At 36.1% G+C, this 22,120-nt stretch overlaps 1 protein-coding gene across 2 annotated transcripts in view; it reads right to left on the bottom strand.

Annotated features, from left to right (window-relative positions):
• The window catches only part of LOC131941125 (tumor necrosis factor ligand superfamily member 10), a 155,180-nt gene that overhangs the window by 81,210 nt on the left and 51,850 nt on the right, over positions 1-22,120 (bottom strand). The gene's annotated exons all lie outside the window — the stretch shown is intronic.

Genomic DNA, 22,120 nt, shown 5'->3' with positions numbered 1-22,120 from the left:
GTTGTCATTGTTGTTGTAAATTGATTTTGCGATTTCAGATTTTTAGCAAGTGTCTTCGTTTGCAAACGTATACATTTTTAAAATAATACTTAGTTGGAATGTCGCAACTAGTTTTGTTCAGGACTTCATTCTGTTCCCATTCCATCCATCGTTGTGCGAGGAAAGGGGGGGGGGGAAGGCTTTCACCTAACCAACACTCCCCCTCTCCTATACACCACGCCCCCAACCCTACCCCTATATGGTGTCCTAGCGTCCTTTTTCACGCGTCTTTTGGATATCTTGGTTAGCAGACAAGACGTGTTTTCACTGTCGAGCTAAGTCCGAAAATGTGTTACTGTTTGTCTTTTCTGTCTAATCTGTAACCACACTGGTGTTTACTGACGAAGACCTTGGGTCGAAACGTCTATAGTATTTGTAACTGTCTTTAATTGTGAGGTAACTGTTGTGAGGTAATCTGTTTTATTACTAATAAGATTTTAAATATAATGTTATTAAAATCGTTCAGTTTTCCCCTAAATTGGATATGAATATTTTTTTTTAAACATTTTCCTTTTATTTTTACAAACGTAACCATCGGAACTTTAAAAATATCTTCTATTTGCTAACTGTTCGTTAAAATAAAAGACGTTTAAAATGTTTGAATCACCAAAAATTTGGATATAAAAAATGAATTTTTACGAAATAATCAATAATTTTGTGACATAAATCTGAATGAACAAGTAGCAAAGACGCTTTATATATTCCTTGGCATTAATTCGAATCCGTCTTACGAAATAAAAAAAAAATAAAAACTAAAATAAAATAACCATTCCTATTTTGTGATTACATTGACCCGACTGATTATTCACAATTTGACAATTGATTCTAAACGGTGACAGCCTTTCCGGAGACGATCCTTCCAGAAATCACCCGCTTCCTCCGGTAGTTTGAAAGATCAGCTAGTCGGATAAATATTATGATTGGAGGGTTTTGCATGATTCGCCCGTAGGGCAGAGGGATGTCGGGATGCTTCTAATAACAGCTATTGTGAATCCTTTTGACAAAATTCGACCAAGATGGTAGAGTTGTTTTTCTTTGCGCTAAAGATAGAAACAGATTAAAACCTGCAATATCTTTTGTTATTAGAATACAAAAACTGTACTTGGTAACTTTGCAAAGAGTTTATTTAGATCTACAATGCACTTTAACAATTTAAAAGAAGTGTTTATATTTTAAATTTAAAAATAAGAACAAACGGTGTAGCGAACTAAAGAAATGTAGTATTGATAATTTACTTTTTAAATGAAAAATCTCTAGCTTTGTATTTATGTCTCAATGTGTTTTTTTTTTTGTGTGTGCTAAAAATAGGACTGTAGGAAGAAGCTTACGAAAAGATAAAGTAGAAGAAAAGCTTAAGTAAATGTAATTTGTTTCCCTTTGTTTCTCTTACTTATGTGGAATTTAAAAAAAAAAAACTTAGTTTTTCCCCTAAACAGAACGATGTAATTTGACCAAACACAAAGGACTTTTTTTTTTTTTTTTTTTTTTTTTAATCACTCAAGGGCATTTTATTTAATTTGCTAATAAACACATCTGAATGCAGTGAAGAATATACATCAAGAAAAGTGCATTAGAGTCTTGTATTATGAAAATCTTGCTTCCAAACAAACTCCTCTTTATAAGAGTTGCTAATTGCACAGTTGTCCTTGCATGTGTAAGCACACACAATTCCCCAGTCAAGGCTGGCATCCAAACGGTCAACAGATAAAAAATTGAGCAGCTGAGGCATCACCTGAAACTCAAAAATTCTTGGGGCACCACATGAACAGTTAGGAATATCTTCAGGTGAAGGCTTGTTATAGGCTGACACCCACAAAGGCTCACCGCCTCTACTGTATCTTAAAACCTGTGTTGGTTCATAGTCCACCCTGTTTTTAAATTTTAGAAACAGTTTATCATCTTCAGTCTCAGCTTTGGCAGACTGTTCTAAATCTTCGGCCTGGTATTATCTCATCTAGACCTTGCAGCTGTGGTGACCTCATGAGCTGCTCATACTCCAGAAGTCGTTCTTCATCACTCTTACTGTTATTGCTGTCCCCCTCCGTGTACTCTTCATCTTCAGTCACCAGGTCAAACTCTTTAAAAAGCAAACTAGACACATTCTTTTCTTCTAATTGTGAATCTTGCGAGCAACTCTTTTTATGCCCATCTTTCCAGTCATAGACTTGATGTTCTTTACTGCAGTAGTACGTTTTCTTACATTGAGAACATTTTTTGTTTCCTTTTATTCCACAAACTTGACAAAGTGTGTGATAATGACCAGCATGGGGGAATTTATTCAAATCCTCCTCCTTACTGATTTCTTCTGAAGGTGGATCTTTGCTATAAAAAGAATTTACCAAAGACAGCTGTGAGCGAAATAATTTAAAATTAGCAGCATTCCCTGCATCACAGCAAGATGAGTTTGGGCATACAAATAAAAACAATGTCCGATGAAAAGTGTCATCTCTCATTTGTAGCGGTGCGTAGACTTGCATTAAGAAAATTGTCATTCCGTTGCATTTTAGGCACCTCAACACATCCGGCTCGGGAAGTGGGGACAGAGACAGCCAGGATGGTTTACCACCTATTTTACTTGGGAAAAAATGGCTACATAACAATCGCGGGTCCTGATCATCTTCTGCGAATCCTAATTTCACACAACATTCCTGCGTGGTGGACGCCATACTTAACACACACAAAGGACGAAGATAGATTTTTACGTCATTGTATTTTATGTCATTTTCTGAATACCGAAATCTATGAAGCATTAATGAAAATCAGGTGTAAATCTTTAAAACTATAATAAACTTGATTAATTTTAATAATAATGTAAATTAATGTATTTCCATGTTTCTTTCTTTTTACCGTTGTGGTATTCTAGAAATAACAGTAATTACGCAAGTCATTAAATCAAATTAAGATAGCAATTTTAATGTTTACATTAGAAAAAGCCCACATTGCTGATCAAACTGTTGTGTTCTCTCCCCTGGACGCCGTGACCTCAATAAGGGGAGGCTAACCAGATAAGGGGCAATTATCCAGACAATGTAAATAACTGTCAATTATTCTTTCAGCTGTCAACATTCTTTTATTAAAAAAAAAGATATTTATATTTTTTTATAAAGGGCAGAATGGAAAAAAAAGTTAGATTAACGCTAACAATTTAGGAATTAGATAGATTTTAAAGGTTTTTGTAGGAAAGAAAAATTCTAAGTTAGCAAATCAGGGGAAAACTGTTGTTTACAAAAAAAATAATTTCTTTATAGTTTTATCTGTTTGTCACTATTAAAAATACGTAACTGTTCAGTAAAGTTCGATCTATTTTAGTAATGTGATTTGTATTGTCGTTTTATTGTCTTTTTATTAAAGGTAACTGTTTTGTTGACGTCTTCAGGTGTAATGTCAAAGTACACAGATAGAGAACAAAAAAAGGGCAGAAATATTTTGAAAGTAATGCCTCACACAATGGGCCACAATGCGACAGGGGAACTAGATAAGGCGTAGAAAATTAGAAAATACAAATACTGCACAAAAATGAAAAATATATAATACGTGTTATTTAGAAACCCACTATTAGACAGACGTGGAATCGGCGTGTAATATGAGAACCGCTACATTACTCCACAAGCGTAATTATAGAACAACTGTACTTCTATATTTTACTATGGGAACTATAGTAATCTTTATCCGACTATGAGTACCCATGTACGTCTCTCTTTAACTTTGTGAACCATTGTAAGTCGCTGTTTCAACTATAAGAACCATAAGTATCTAGCGTTGAGAACCACTGTAGGTCTCTACGTAACTATGAGAAACACTGTAGGTCTATATGTAATTATGAGAAACACTGTATGTCTCTATCTTTGAGAAACTCTGTAGGTCTCCATGTAACTTCGAGAACCACTGTATGTCTCTATCTTTGAGAACCACTGTAGGTCTCTGCGTAACTTCGAGAACCACTGTCCGTCCCTGATCGACCAAGAGAACTTCTGAACGATTCGCTAAACGAAATCTTACAAATCGATCGACGCGTTCTCCTTACCCCACCCCCTCCACCCGCCCCCGAGGTCAGTCCCATAAGTGGTCAGATAAATAGTCAATATTGACCAAAGCTGAGGGCCATCAATATCTAATGTCACATCCGGCCACTACCAGACATTGGCCACTGGAGCAGACGACTTGACTTACACAAAACATCACTGGGGGGGGGGGGGGGGGGGGGGACTGGGGGGAGGGGGGGACTGGCCAGATTTTCGGCTAAACTTTGGATTGGCTGAAATAAGATATATAATTTCTTAGGTCTTAGTTGGGGGGGGGGGGGTCAAACGGGGGGAGTGGGGGTGTTATTGACAGAGAATGATGGGACAGGCCAGGACGGGAAATTAAAGGACATCTATGTCTCGCTAATGTAACTATGAGTCTCCAGTTAGGTTTTTTTTTTTTTTTTTAGATTTTCGGATACAGTTACAAATGGATCTTGACCTGTGTGTCGAAGGCAATTTACTTAATCGCTGTTGATATTGTGGTATTTTAGTTATCTTTAATATTTTATCCACCTGAATGTTAACTCGTTTAATGTCTTGTGTTTTTTATAGTATCATTGATACAATTTAAATAATTCTGGACTTTTAGATATTCTTTTTTTTAATAATTACTTGACGCAAATTTATATTTTAGATGAACTAATTTTAAGAATTTAAAATGCTAGATCAATTTCAACACTCGTTACTTGTGTTACGAATCTGGTTGACTTGGCACAAGAAAACTGACTGTCGATACCATCTCATCCTATACGTAACGATACGTGCCGATTTCGCAAACTAAGTTTTAAAAAATCGATTCCATCTGTTAAAATAATACGTAACCATTATGTCCAAAAGGTTTATAAATTAAAAAGGAACAATTCCGCCCTCAAGTATAAAAATAATATCGATACCTCATATGATCTTCTTAAAATTAGAAACGATTCAGCACCAAACTTACAACTTGAAATAAAATAAATAACGATTCCGAACACGAAGTAGAAAAAAAATGGTATCGATTCCACATATATAAAAAAGAAAGAGCGAATCCAGCCACCATGTTTAAAAGAGGGAACAACTCCTCCCACCATGTTAAAAAAGAAGGAACGCTTCCCTACAAAAAGGCACGAACTAATCTAAAGTAAACACAGACCCAAGCTATAGATCTGCTGTTATTAATACGATACGTCTCATAAAGCATAAATCACGAGCTTTAGTTTAGAATCCATCTATGTTGGGATCATATCAACTAGATTGGATTCTCTTGTAGGATCGTAGAGCGGGGAGTTACACAGTTAAACGTATTGGGAGGAACTATCGTCTATGTCATGTCCTTAGCTGAAGGATTTGTTAATTAAAACGTGTGGGGTAAAGTTATTAAATGGATGACTAAGTATTATTCTGTGTATTTTTACGTTTGAAATTGTTACAAACCGCTATTCTTAAACACGTCTTTTAAAATAGTATTTTAGATAGTAATTTCATTTCACTTAAACAAAAAAATTGAAGTTAAATTTTGCGAAGACCATATGATTAAATCTGAACATTACGTTAAACATAAACCAGACCCTATCCCGGACATTAACTCTAATCATAATCTGAAACATGCTAAATCATATCCCAGACATATTTGAACATTGCTTGAGCCCTAATCCTAATCGCTAATTACACTCCTTACTATGATCCCTACAAAAACGATAATACTGACCCTATCCAAGGCCATAACTATAACTCTAACCTTAACTGTAATACTAAACTACACACCTAGCTCTGATCCTTGTCGTAATTCTAACCCATCCCCGATCATAGCCATTACCCTAATCCTAACAATGATATTAAAAACAAGACAAACCGATACATCAAAACCCTGTCTTATTGTATAACAAAGTGTACGGCTAACCGAATTGTTCCCCCCTCGGTGTGAACACGGCCTGCCGGCGCGGTAAGTTGAGAACCACTGCAGGTGATTTAGCAGCTAATCAGCCCAATCGATAACCCAGAGGTCGCAGGCTTTGTGTGAAGAGGGAGACCACTCAGCCTTAATGGAATCCTTGTTTTTCCTACTCACCCTCTGCGGTTACAGGTAAAAAAAAATCTTTTCACCTGAACTACCCCCCCCCCTCCTCCCTTTTCCCTCTTTACATTTAACCCACTAGAACAATTCGTCTAGATTTTATTGGAATGCATAGCGTAGAGAAGATAACGTTAGTTAAAGTTTTTTACTCAATACGCTGGGGACTACTTAGAACCTGCTTTAGAAGTCAGAATAAATGGTAGCATTTACTTAAAGTATGTGGTTGTTTCAAATACAGGTTTAAAGCTTTTTCTGAAGTTAAGTAACACTGTCTTTGACTGGTTGGGTAGTAGCTGTATAGTTAAATCTTGTAGCTCAAAGTGATCCAGCAGTTTCTAATGGATCATTACATTCCCAGTTTACTGATGGTTCTTTCTATGACGATAATGCAAGAATATCATATTTTCAATCGAATAAATTGTAAATGTAATCAATAAAATATTTTTAAGTTAAGTATATTACATTCAGTAATATGGGTGACTTGATCAGTCGAATGAGTTAGTGTTCACGACAAATTTAGTTTACAAATAATAGATCAAAAGTTGATTAATGCTGTATGACGGTATTTATTTAGACCTAATATATTGCATTTTACTATTCTTTCAAAGCAAATATTTTAGTCATCTAAAACAAAAACATATTTCACTGTCTATACTACTTTAGAATTTGTATTATACTGTGTTTTCAAATCTAATTTTACTAATAAGTTTGGACTTTAAAACTCGGAAAATAAATTATTTAGATACTTCATGCAGATAATTACTGTTTTTAACTTAATGACGCGAGGCAATTCAAACCTTCTTTTACCATTTCTTATACTTCCGAGGGAAAGAATCGGGAACTCGTATTGGCTGATTTAGAATAGGCTTATGACAACCTATCAAGAGCTCAGTTTGTTAAATGTAATGAGGAAAGTACTTTTATATTATTTTTAGTAAACTTTCTAAGAGGACAACAGAGATTTATAAAAAGAGCACACTTTACTGTTGCACTATTGGCAAAACACGGCAAAATTATCCACGCCTTTTATTTTTATTGACAAAAAAAAAAACGATTCACTGAACACAAAAGTTGTGCCATTAATGATGACAAATTTTCCTAACCACTTCCACGTCGAGCAATGTTATTCTAGAACGTTCAATTAAGATAAGGCTATGGAATCAGGAAAAGCATAAACAATAGATTATATCAATCCAATTATTTCCCCATATATTTCTGCTGTGAAACCATAGACAGGATGTGTGTTCAGCTGAGCTTGAAATACCTTTTTAATACAGAGGTAAAATGAAATACCTTTCTATGTTGAAGGAAAACTTGGAATACTTTTCACACATTTATGGAGAAATAATTCATAAAATGAGAAAGAAAAATAAATTGGAATACCTTTCAAATATTTTTGTTGAAAAAATTTATAAAATGACAAAAAAAATATTTCTAAAACATATTTTCAAAAATATTTTTAATTAACATTGTTTTTCAAACGTATTTTAATTACTATCCAAGGGCTATTTTTTTTTTATTGAATCATGCAATCTTGATTGTTAATATTATCATTTTAATCATCTCTTATGGCAAAAGAACTCTAATCTTCGACAAAATGGTTAATAATTCAAGTTAATTTAAATGTCACCAGTATCTTAGCTAATAATTTACTTAACAACTGTCTTCATAACGGAACTAAACCATAAAATACTAACTGAACTTGTCAATGAGTCATTGTGATATACTCCTCAAAAATAACCGCACACATGTTCATTACAAGTCATTGTGAGCAATGAATACACTCTCACTTTATTGCCTAAACTCTAAACTCAAAGCCAAAATAAAATGTGTCCAACAGACACGATGAATGCAATACCTAATTTGAACTTCATGTTAGTATTGATTAAATTTAAGATTTGCAATTACAACATATTACACCATAGTATTCAGTGTTACATCCAGACCTTTTTCTCCGGGGGTGGGGGGAGGCACTTGAAATTTTCGGGGGGGGGGGGGGGTGGGAAGGACAAAAATTTCCAGGGAGGGGGGGGGGGGGCTGTGTTAAATGTATAGATTTTTCTATATAGATTCAATTTTGTTCGGTGAAGGGGGGTGGGGGGGGTGGGGAGACTTACCCCCCCCCCCCACGGGAAGAGATGCCTAGAAGAAACTCTGATAGCGTTTTGTGTAATCGATGTATTGTATGATTCACTACGTTAATTCTTGAACCAGAACAGAGTATACCGGACCAACTCTCAGATCGTAAATAACGAACACTTAACGATAGCCAGCTTAATGACGCTAGACGATGGGTGGGGCTAGCGGACAGGGGTAGGAAGGGGGGGGGGGACGTGGGAGACGCTAACGGCACTTCAGACCTTATGGCATGTCAGAACCAGAGGGGGATAACTTCACGTTCTCACGACGGGTTTTTAAGCGTGTTGAGCTCAGGATGAGCGTGGTTTTTTTTTTTAAACGCGAGATTAGGCAAAGAATAGCTCTGAGGCAGAAGTTGAGGATTGTTGGTGCCAGAATCAGAGACGGGGCTCCCACAAGGGCTCACAATTAGGGCTCCCATCAAGAACTCCTTTCCCAGGGTTCCAGAATTTAACAAGTAGAGAATGTAAATTGAGATCATGAGCAGATTTTAACTGCTCACAGACACGTGCAGGCCACTTATAATTCTTTGAATCTTATGGAACTCAAAATAAGGACGTCGTACATCATAAGCATAAATCTTCACTGAATTATAAACACGTTTTCAAGCGTTTTAATCAATCACAAATCGTCAGCTATTAATTAACTTAACTTTTTTTTTTAATTGCCCTGTAATCTAACATTCGGTTTATAAGACGACTTTCTCTGTCAAATCAAAATGTAGAATTTAATATACACTTTCCCTATGAAAAGACGACCCCTAACTTTTGAGTATATTCTTCAGATTTATAAGTCTACTTATACGCTTGGAAATACGGCACATTAATTTTAATATTTTTATTCTTTTCAATTTTTTTTTAAAAATTAGGCAGTTCTCTTATGCATGTATGCAGAAATTCATTAACATAACGCATCATAAAATTCTAATTCTGAGAACTCAAACACCAGAAATGACCTTGATTTTTTGGATCTGCAATTTGTCCGGACGTTGGAATCAGTCATTAAAACCCCGGGGTGGTCAGGATTGGGGTGCGTGGGGTGAAAACAGGGTTGGGTTCGACTTGTCTCCCCCTAACCGCCATCTGTATGTGAGGGGAGGTTATAAATCTGTGGGGCAATAATCATTTATAATCATAAAATCTGTGAGGCCAATCATTCCCGAATGAAGTGTGCAAACAGAATGATGCTGGTGTTCGTGCGCATGCGCTGGAATTATGAATCCAAAACGAGGCAATTTTGTCTAATTTTATGGCTGCAACTTGTTATACACATACGTGCACGTGAACGATGTATAATAAACGAGGTTCTTATTTTGTACTTCCTGCTTTACAAGTGTTGCCAGATAAAAGAGGAAGTTAAAGGCCAAAAATATTAAGTTATATATATTAGATTTAGATTTATATATGTACATATTTATATATATATATATATATATATATATATATATATATATATATATATATATATATATATATATATATATATATATATTTGTATATATAGTATAACAAGTCAAATTTTACTAAAAACATAATTTCTGAATATTCTTAATGTGTTTTCGGTTTTTCTTTCATTTTTTTTTATCTTTGTTTTAATTAAATTAATGGTAGACAGGAGCTACTTTATTCCGCGTAATGGCCGGCTATCACACGCGGTTATTACAACTGATCTGGTTTATTTATCCTTCCGCGCGCCGTATCTAACCCTCCCAAATCAATTACCAGGTCCACTCCGGCACACCTTGATAGATACATCCACACACCACACGACGTCCTGTACCAGTATCATCGACCCAGCATGCAACAGTGAGATTACAACACCAACATAAACACATCTCAACTTTTTTACTCTAGACTTATCCAACTAGTCTATAAATAGAAAATGAATTCCCGCTAAGCTGTGTTGATAAGGTTGGAAAAACTGAAAAGATTTCATGAATTGAATCTCAAATTGAATTGGTGTGAGTACATCAGCCGATACTGGCGTATCACAATGTCTTCTGATAGCATGCATCACGTGATTATAAGGCTTGTTTTTGTTGTACTCATCTAAAAGATACAAGAGTTGATAAACGAATGGGAGCATAAGCGAATTCAAATTTTAAAAAAATAACCATGATAATAACTGTAGGGAAATATCAGTGTATAAAAAAGTCGTGAGTATTTCACACTTTGAAAATGAAGTGTAACACCGTTTTTAAAAGAAAAAGAAAAACTTGTTTTTATTACTTGCTCTATTTTATTTATACTAACTGAACTTTAGGGACGATGACCGCGAGTTAAATAAGAAAACTCAAATCGGTAAAAGGAATTAAATTAGTAACCCTGAATGGATGGCGTCCAATTAAATAGAATAATACAATAATGACGTATCTTTAATTACAAGGATGACTAGTCTCACGTATATTCTTAAAATGAAAATAAAATTTTAAAAATAAAATAAAATAAACTTAGTGGCCATTGATTAAATCTAGCCGCCTTTACTCTCCACGATTTGATGTAGATACTAACATAATTTATGGAAATTTCCGGGAGAGGAGGGGGTGGTCTTTAAATTTCCGAGGGCTGGAAATTGATCAAAGTGTGTATTTTCTGTTTCTGAGGAGGATAAGAGTGCAACGGAGAGATGTCTGAACGAAACGCTGGGTACTAATAAGAGCTGAGTGGACTCAAGAACTTTAAAATGAACTTGATACTTCGCTGTATACCTCCACAACGATTGGCTAACCAAAAAACTTGCAGCTGATATACATATAAATATATATAAATATAAATAAATATATATATATATATATATATATATATATATATATATATATATATATATATATATATATATATATAAATATAAATATATATATATATATATATATATATATATATATATATATATATATATATATATATATATATATATATATGCATCTGTATGAATACTGAATAAGTGCGAGTAATGAAATAAACGTAGACATTTTGTTTAGAATTCTGTGTTAAATATGAAACATCTAGTGGCGACATATTTTATCTTATCGTTGGACTTGATCTCGGAGATTTAAAAACAAAGCAAAAATTCACGAACGAGGCTTTAATGTAAGCTATTTATAGCCCATACGTTTTATCGCTCTGCTGATGGCGACTGATGCTCGAATGGCCTATCTGTTGTCAAATACCCTGCTGTTAGGAGCACTTCGTTATCAAGAGTTTGTATCAATACACCAGCCCTGTAACTGAAAAAAAAAACTAATATTTTTTTTTTTTTTTTTTTTTTTAATGTATCTAACGGCTTGTACTTCAGCTCCGTTAACTCTCAGATATTTAAGCTCAGAGTCAAAACAACGAAATGAAAATTCTTTGGTGATGTCTGATGCGCATCATTTTTATTTCAACCAACCCCCTTCCCTTCAGTATATATCTATCTATCAACACAAACATCTTAGCAACACTATCGCTCCCGTTGTGATGTAAACATGACGGCTACGTCACGCAGAGTCACGTGACGTTTAACCCGGGCCTGCCATTGGATGAGAGGACGTGTCAGAGTTCATCGGGCGAATCGCCATGAGAGAACCACGGGATGAAAGTCAAATACAAGTGACATTTAAATCAAAGCCACAACAAAGGGAGAGCACTTATTGAGATAAGATAAGCCGGAATCTCTCAGACATGATGGCATTCATATCTCCGGATGAAACCCACGTGAGATGATGACTGGGTTTTACATGGCCTTCACTTAAAGACAGTTTAATCAATTTTTTTTTAATTTATTTTTTTAAATTTATGTCGGAATTTACAGAATAATTGAATTCTTAATCAAGTTTTAGATTTATGAAGCTCATAATAATGGAATTAATTTTATAAATGTTAATATTAACTTTTTAAAACCGAGGAGTTAATTTATAATCATCATAAAAGTATTGATTTTTTATTTAATTTTGGAAATATGCATAATGTCTTTTTGTTTATAAAAAGGAGGAGGGAGGGATAACTCAAATCGCTATACATATGTAACGAGATGCATTCTATATAAAAGGTAGACAATTATGTTTCAGTTGTTTTTTATTCGATGGAGAGTTGAGTTCATAGGTTTATGTATGCGAGGTCAAATGGTTACTCTATTTATGGATTAGATAAACATACAAGAAAGAAAAATAGGGGAAGTAATTCGTAACAAAATATGATAAAGGGAAATAATTCGCAAGTATCTACAAACACGCGAAGGGTAGAACTGAAGTAACATTAATGGGGGGGGGGGGGGGTGTTCAGAGACCTGTCGATGTTAAGACCAGGTGTCTAAAGAGAAGTTGGGGAAAAAATCCAAGGAATAAATAAATAGATTACCATTTAACCAAGAAGTATTGCAGTTAAGAATCTTGAGAGATTCTTGACCCTTGCAGGTGCTGGAATTCCTACCTCGAATATATATATATATATATATATATATATATATATATATATATATATATATATATATATATATATAATAAGAGATTGCTGGAAAATGACATAAACGTGTAAACTAAATTTAACATTTTTTTGTTTAGTTATTTCTATCATTTAGTCATAGAAAAAAAACTGTTATCCTTCATAAATTAAAAAGCAATATAGGTAAATCTTCTTGCTCGTACAGGGTTTTTTTTTTCCTCAGTAAGCAATATGTCTTCTGCCTTATTTATCTGCTTTGGCCCTTTCTTATAAACTAGATTTAAGAAACCATTAACAAAACGTTTTATTTTATTTGTATCTTTAAAGGGGGTGATATATGCCCCAGTATAGACTAGAATTTGAACTTTGTAGTCATATGATGTTTTATTTTGGTTTCTTCGCCCACTTATTTGATGATATTTTTCGACACATTTCTGATAAAGCTTCACAAGACGGGGAAAATACCAATAAACGAAAGGAGGGGTAGGGGGCGTGTTTATGGGGGTCCATACTAGAAGGGTGGGGGGAGGGCAAAGTTTATGGAAAAATGTGAAATCATGTTACCCGGAGCAGAGCGTCTTTCAAATGAAATATCGGTATTTATTAGTCGGGGGGGAGGGGGAGGGGAGGGGGAGGTGGCGCGGATGGTCGGTGGAGAAATGCAATTTAAGATATGGGATTTAATACTGGGATGGTGTCTGCTACTGGGGAGACCGGGCACCGCGGGAAAACAAATGAAAGAGCTGCCGGGTCAAGCGACAGTGAAACGCTGGCAGTGGTGGGATTTTTTGGGTGGGGGGAGGGTGGGTTGAGGAGGGGGGGGGGGGTTGTGGAGAGAGGAGGGGGAGCTGAGTATGGGGGAAGGTCAAATGTGGTTGGGCAAAGTAAATTGGATTGGTCTTTTTGGTATGTTTTAAGTTAGGTTGGGTTGAGTTGGGTTGGGTTGGGTTGGGTTGGGCTGGGTAGGGTTGGGTTGGGTTGGGTTGGGATGGGTTGGTACGGGTCAGGTCAGGTCAGGTCAGGTCAAGTCAGGTCAGGTCAGGTCAGGTCAGGTCAGGTCAGTTCAAGTCAGGTTACAGGTCACAGCTCACAGCTAATAGGTTACATGCCACATGTGACATGTCACATGTCATGACATATATCATATGTCACATGTCAAATCACATATATCATAAGTCACATGTCATATGCCATATGCCATATGTCACAGGTCAAAGGTGTTACGTCAAGTCAGGTCAGGTCAGGCCGGGTCGGGTCAGCTATCGTCTGCCTAGGTCACGTTGGGTTGAGCTAGCGCATAGGATTTTCGTTTGGTTACACTAAAATGTTTTCATCTGGCTATTGTAATGTTGCCGTAGATAATTGGACAGAGACTCAACCAATACGGCAATCGTGGACTTATGATGTGTAATTATATTTGTTTTTCTTAAACGAATATCCCACACCTTAAGAGGAATTTACGATCAATTATATTAAAATATTTTTTCTTTTGATCTTCCTTTTACTGAAACGCCCCTATTCTGCCAGATTAGATAGTGAAACATTTTTATCTATTCTTGAAAGGAAACTTTCAATTCACTTTTTTAATAAATAGATATCTAGTCACGGTACATAAGTTTCCCTTTATGTCTGTTCACGGTCTATTGATTACACGGCATTTGACACACGCGGACGACCTTAAGCGAACCCTCCTACCAGTGGCGTAGCGAGGTCGGGTGTCACCCGGTGCGGCACTTAATGGTGTCACCCCCCAGAGGCGTAACGACCCTTCCCGGGGACAAACCTTCAATTTACGATTTGCACCCCCCCCCTCCCTTCCCTCCTAATACTTTCGATTTGCACCCCTTAAAAGACTATTTAACACTTGAATTAATCACTTAATTAAGTGGAATTATCATTTTTCTCTAAATATTTTGCTATTTTTTGCCTTAGTGTCACCCCCCGAAATAGTGTCACCCGGCGCGGTCCGCCCCCCCCCCCCCCCCCGCTACGCCTCTGCCTTCTACTACCCTGTCCGTGGTTTACAGAGGGCGACAGTGATGTGAAATATGACGGGACGGGTCCGTCGAATATCTTCACTTTTTTGTTGAATATCAACACATCCGTAGACCAAATACCTGCATGAAGGTGGGACAGTGCAGGAACAGGTATCCAGGTATATCTACACTGTCAGGTGAAGACGTGTCACTCGGTAATATGACAGCATGTGTTTTGTCACTAGTGACACCGGCTGGTGTAGGTGTGGTGGGTGTTTTGTCACTACAGACAACGGCCGATATAGGTGTGGTGGTAGGCAGAATATTTATCGTAGAAGGTTGAATTTTATTTGTAAGGCGTATGTAAACTGTTCTTTTATGATTATAGGCTAGACAGAATAAAGTTCTGGCATATCGTATAATAATATTTACTACAAGTACATTTCCAAAACAGATGAAATCTCACAAGAGACGTTTGTTTTGATGTTAGACTATTTTTTTACATCTATATTTTTTACCACATTAATAAAAATGTAATAAAAATTATGTATAACAATAAGAAAAACAGTTCGATGATAGGTTTCAACTGTTTAAAGTTGTAAGTTACAAGTAGTTTATAACTTACTGTAACTATATACAAAACTTAAGTCATAGCTGCTAAAATAAAAGACAGCTGTTGATGTAATACATAACCGTTACGCGATTTTTCATTGGTTCATTGCCGATTAGAAAAAAGAAAACTACTCTATTGAATAAGATCTTGAGATAATCAAATTGATTTAGAGTTCAGTTTTGTTTATGAATACGTGTGTGTGTTTGATTGGATAGATTATATGTTGAATAGAAATACACGAACAACATATTAAAGAAAACAACTTACAACAAGAAAATAAGTAAGAAAAGTAGGTATATTTTTTACAACAGATATTTATAAATTATAAGAGCATGTGACTGAATAACCTGTAATCATTTTGTTTTTTCAATTACAAATCAATAACGAAACAACACCATTGGCACACACGTTTCGTATCTCATACCCCATCTACTCAATTCACACATTTTTCAAGGGGTTTGTCTCTACTTTAAACAATTTAATATAAAATGACACTCGTGGTGTACCGTAGAAATAATTGCCAAAGATAGCTCAGTCACGTGATTTAAATGGCGCCCATTAGACCCAATTCAAGGAAAGGTTAGTGAAAAAAAATTGGTCTACAGTGTTAGATTTCCCAACTGTATTTACTTAAAGAAAAAAAATTATATCCCTTCTTTCTTTTACGGGAAGGCTGAATTTTAATCATTTAATATTTTATCTCAAAGGTCGATGGACGACAAAACGATTCAAATTGTTTTCAATGGCTACAGCATTGGTTTGTTCTATAGGAAATCGTGGCGTCGGGGTATGGAACAATGCGGGGCGCGTTCTGTAATGGCACCTATTACCTGGTAATTCTGAGATTCAATGGGGCGGAATTGTTTAAAGACAAACTTACACACACTAGTGCTATCAAGCTGTTATGTCAATGTGACGCATGTATGATGTAGTTCCATCTTTAATACACATACGCGGAACCACAATTACTACGCGATCAATGTAACTATACACTTTATGTAAGGCTTGGTGCCGAGAGTCTGTAGTACTACACAGTTTATATAGATTCCGTAGTACTACACGATTTCCGTAGACTCCGCAATACTACATGATTTATGTTGATTCTGTACTACTAAAAGATATCTGTAGATTCCTTAGAACTACACGATTTCCATAAAGTTTGTAGTTTGTAATTATACACATTGCATGTTATATATTACTGCACGATTTCTGTAAGGCCTTGTAGTACAACACAAAATTAATGCATTCAACGCTTACAACATGTTTGTAAGTTATGAATGCTTGGAGGTTTCAATTGTAGAACAACAGCTACATTATATTGTACTGCAGTACGTTAATTTTTAAATAATGGTATGGTCTCCTTAGCATAGAATCACTTCAAGTGGATACGCTGTGCAATATAAGGATATATAACACTGTACGTACGTTATCATTATGCTGAATGGTATACTTTGTATTTATATGTATATCAACTATCTGCAGTGAAATATTTTTTAGTAAATTTTTTGCAGAACTCCAAGAGTATTTGTAGTACTAGGTGAATTTTACGGAAAATCGTACTTTCGTTATCTCGTTGACGGCACGCGCATGGTTCGTGTAAAGTGATTATACAGTGATCCAATAACCTTCTCCGCTGCGTGTACCGTTACATCATTTTACAACTCTGGAGTAAATGTTGAGCTTATTAAAGTGTCAGGGTACGGAAGGTTTAAGCAAATACGATAACCGGACCAATTTTAAAATTACAGTCAAATGGGATCCAGTCCAGGTTATTTATAACATGGGCGATGTGTATCCGGTGGGGATCTAGGATGGACATGATTTACGTTGCGAAATTTGACTCGGATTATATTTTTTAGCTGGCGTGTTTAAAAAATATTATTTTACAGTGTGGGTTAGATCATGCTAGCAATTCAATTTGACGGATAAGGAAATATAATTATAACCATGAAAATATCCAACATGAATGTAGGTTAAATATAAAAAAACAGCATGAAAGCAGGTGTAACATGTATACTATGAGACAGCCGTTATTTTACCTATTGGCTAGGAGTCATCCATTTATGACTACACAAAATCTCATTTTATTCATATCCTTATCGCTACATGTTCTACCCATTAGTTCTAAAGCATTTGTACTTCTTTAAAAAAAATTTAAAAAAAAAATAAAAAAAAAACCTTATGTCTTTTTGTCACCATTGTTAATTTTAACCAAACGCAAAATGTGTAAAAAGTCATATCTCCAAAATCCCCCCTCTTGTTTTAAGTACCATGTAAAAAAATGCCCCGCCCCCTATTCGCTTTTAGATGTCCGATCGTATTTTACCCCCTCTACAGTCCCACAAACATACCTTCACACTACCCCCACACACACACAAATACACCAATGCTCCACACTACCCCAATGCCCCAACTCTCCTCACTACCCCCACACACTAACGCCCCAACTTCCTCACTACCCCAACACACTAACGCCCCATCTTCCTCACTACCCCCACACACTAACGTCCCAACTCTCCTCACTACCCCCACACTAACGCCCCATCTTCCTCACTACCCCCACACATTAACGCCCCACCTATCCTCACTACCCCCACACTAACGCCCCAACTCTCCTCACTACCCCCACACACTAACGCCCCAACTATCCTCACTACCCCACACACTAACGCCCCAACTCTCCTCACTACCCCCACACACTAACGCCCCAACTCTCCTCACTACCCCCACACACTAACGCCCCAACTCTCCTCACTACCTCCACACACTAACGCCCCAACTCTCCTCACTACCTCCACACACTAATGCCCCAACTTCCTCACTACCCCACACACTAACGCCCAAACTATCCTCACTACCTCCACACACTAACGCCCCAACTTCCTCACTACCCCCACACACTAACGCCCCAACTTCCTCACTACCTCCACACACTAACGCCCCAACTTCCTCACTACCCCCACACACTAACGCCCCAACTCTCCTCACTACCCCAACACACTAACGCCCCAACTTCCTCACTACCCTCACACACTAACGCCCCAACTCTCCTCACTACCCTCACACACTAACGCCCCAACTCTCCTCACTACCTCCACACACTAACGCCCCAACTCTCCTCACTACCCCCACACACTAACGCCCCAACTCTCCTCACTACCTCCACACACTAATGCCCCAACTCTCCTCACTACCTCCACACACTAACGCCCCAACTCTCCTCACTACCTCCACACACTAACGCCCCAACTCTCCTCACTACCCCCACACACTAACGCCTCAACTCTCCTCACTACCACCAACACACTAACGTCCCAACTCTCCTCACTACCCCCACACACTAACGCCCCAACTTCCTCACTACCCCCACACACTAATGCCCCAACTCTCCTCACTACCCCCACACATTAACGCCCCAACTCTCCTCACTACCCCAACACACTAACGCCCTCAACGCGACGAACACACCGAGTGTAATAACTTGCCAGGAAGGAAGACAAAAAAATCTGGCACATTCTGTACGATATTAATATTTCTTCCCTACTTTTTTTTAAAGTCCATATTTTAATCTAATACAGAAGGCGCGCACGGCAAAGCCATTTTTAATGCCTCTCTTGTTCTTTCTCTCTCTCTCTCTCTCTCTCTCTCTCTCTCTCTCTCTCTCTCTCTCTCTCTCTCTCTCTCTCTCCATCTATCTCTCCCACTCAATCTCTCGACCGTTCTCTCTAGCTATTTTCTTACCTCCTCACCGACCCCACCCCCTTTAAAAGATTATATTCCCTTGTCAACGCTATCACAATTTTTGCTCTCTTGAATGATATCGCCGTGAAGTATAATAAGAAGAGTTATAGCTTGTAGGAATCCGACAGAAACGTTTAATTAAATTTTTTTGTCATGTTCAAGTTTAAAAAGCTCTGAATTCAAATTATGCTCTACATCTAAATTGTTTTTAATAGTTCAGTAGTTTATTTTATAATACTCGTCGAGAGCCATTTAGTCACTCTGTGTGGACTTCAAATAGTTGAGTACTCATTACAACAACAATATATATATATATATATATATATATATATATATATATATATATATATATATATATATATATATATATATATCGAAGTTGTATCCAAATTCTCAAAAACTATACACATCATACACAAAGCAAAGGAATGGACAATTCAATAATTACATAAATAGAATGAAGCTTTTTGTTGCAAATTGTAATTACTTCTCTGTAAGACATTAGATGAAGCAAAGTAAGTTCAATTAAGTAATCACTGCTCCTAGTAACAAAATCGATTTCCGAACTCCGTATTTACTCGACCTTATAGAACTCAAACACATACATCTAACGTATTCTTTCCGCTAAACGTGTGTACCGCATCCTTGAATAAAATATTAGCTGTACCCAAATACAAATGTCGCCGCAGGCTTGAAAGTTAAGATCAGGTTTTTTTTTACCTCCATGATTATCGATTTTAACCCTAAAATGTGCTAGTTTGTTCCGTGTAATGCTCAGTTAGGGCTCCATCAACGTACTCATTCGCTCAGCGCGTGAGACTGTGAGTCAGGTTTTTACACCTGTGTAGGTGTTTAATTGTATGGTGGCGTGTGTATGTGTCGTTGTGTTGTGCCACGGGCATCAACAATGCAGACATATATGCTTGATTTTATATACATATAGGGAATTTTAGATTTTGGTGGCTTCGTTTTATTTGTTTTCTAGCGCGAAATATATTTCATGTACTGATTTTAATAGATTTTTTTTTCATAATATATATGATGGGTTGATAAATTCTCTCAAAAATGTTATTTTGTTGTATTATGGTATATAATGATATATTTCGTTGAGCTTGTAAATCTTATGAAAAACAATAATGCAACGTTAAATATATTTCTATATAAACTGGGGATCATTATTTATGGTTAGAAGAAAGCGAGGGGAATTTATTATACGTTATTACCATCTACTTGACAAGACATATTTAAAATAAGAATTAAACATCATCATCTTTCAATATTCCGTGGGAACGAATACATTAAAATAATGCAGTTGCTTCCCATTTTAAGGTTTAAAGCTACATGTCGACTATATGGGAGACAAATGCAGTGTGTAAAATCAATGTGTACCTATACTTTTATTCGCTCTAGTAGAAGATAGAACACTCATGTTAAATGTCACAAAACTCGCACGTAAATATTTTGTGAATGCTTTAGAATAATATTTCGCAGTATTTTAATACGTGAATAAGATTTGTAAACTCCCTTTTCTTTACATCATTTTTTTTAACATATTTAATGTGTCTTGTACACAATCGAGTATAATATTTGTTTGACTGACGTTAATCTATAAGTAAAGCATTCCAGGTCAATATGTAAAGCTGTTTATGCTATACGCATGTGGTTGAATTATTATATGTTGCATGTTGTTTGAAAATTTGAACAGATTCTAACCATTAAGCTTCATTAAGCCTTTGTCTTCCCCTTTAAAATCTACAACAAAAGAGAAATATTGAACATTCCTCTAATCCTCTTAGCTTTTTTTTTATGTAAGGGGAAATAAGCGAATTTGGTTATAGAGAGATTTCATAAAATAATATTACTCCGTCCATCGATTTTCCTCGTGGTTAACTTCAAACGAAATGAGGAAATATATCCAATCTCGCTGTCGATAAATTTCCTTCAGCAGAGAGTTGAGTCAAATCACGCAGGGATTAGGGGAAGAAATTAGAAATTATATTTAACCTTAAGAAACCGAAACGATCAATTACGTAACGATTTTATAATTCATATTTAATACGATTAAGAAGAAATAAATTAATCTTATTTTAGATTTTTATAATTAATTATTTCACTACGGTTTCGGCATGATTTCTTTGTTTTTTTTTTACTCTTTCTCTGATGTTTAAGAATTACAACCGTGGCTAAGTCGGTTAGATGTTGGGTGCTTATCAGCGCGACGAATCGATAGAAAAGTGCCGGGTTCGTGTTTAGACATTTCCCACACAGTGATAGGCCTGGCTTTTACAGGACAAAAATCTTAGGGGAAACTCTAGCCTCGGTGTCGTGTGTAGGCTGACACGATTGGAACAAAAGATTTGTGTATCGCATGGCTTAAAGAAAAACAAATGGTTGTAAACAATGGAACGAGTGGACATTGAAAATTTAAGAATGTATCTCCAATCATTTTACGCATTTTGTGTCATTTTCTATTATTACTAACAGTTAAAACATTACATTTCGAAAATGATTATATATATATATATATATATATATATATATATATATATATATATATATATATATATATATGTTGATGTATATTTTTTCCTGACAAGGATGAAAACACTATATCTCTCATGTTCTATTTTGTCACTAAAATATATTTAAGCTACTAAACTAAAACTAACAATATTGTTAAAATATAGATCGAGAATATTTAAATAAAAAATCATAATTGAAAAAATAATCCTTTAATAAAAAAAATAACATAAAGCTGCTTTGTTTCAGCTATCTGCAACAGGACAAATCTATTAGCGCCATAAAAAAGGGTTCTCGGCGGATTTTACAAGAAAAGAAATGTAAAACAGACGTATAGACAGCCGTATTGATGTATTGGGAGATATAAATTTATGACATATATATGGACAGACAGGCAGGCAGATTGGCATATAGACCAACAAACATACAGTTAAGCATAGACATACGTAATAACAGACATACAGACTTATATAAAAAAGACCGAAAGTCAAACCACCACACAAACACACACACCCAGAGAACCACATACCCCTCTCCCCCCCACACACACACATCAACACACACTAACACATACACACACACACCCAGAGAAC

Source organism: Physella acuta, unplaced genomic scaffold (genome assembly GCF_028476545.2).
Source record: "Physella acuta isolate Inbredline_101_S28 unplaced genomic scaffold, ASM2847654v3 ptg000348l, whole genome shotgun sequence".
Taxonomy (NCBI): domain Eukaryota; kingdom Metazoa; phylum Mollusca; class Gastropoda; family Physidae; genus Physella; species Physella acuta.
The sequence above is the reverse complement of the archived record's forward strand: the minus strand, read 5'-3'. Positions and strand labels throughout refer to the sequence as shown.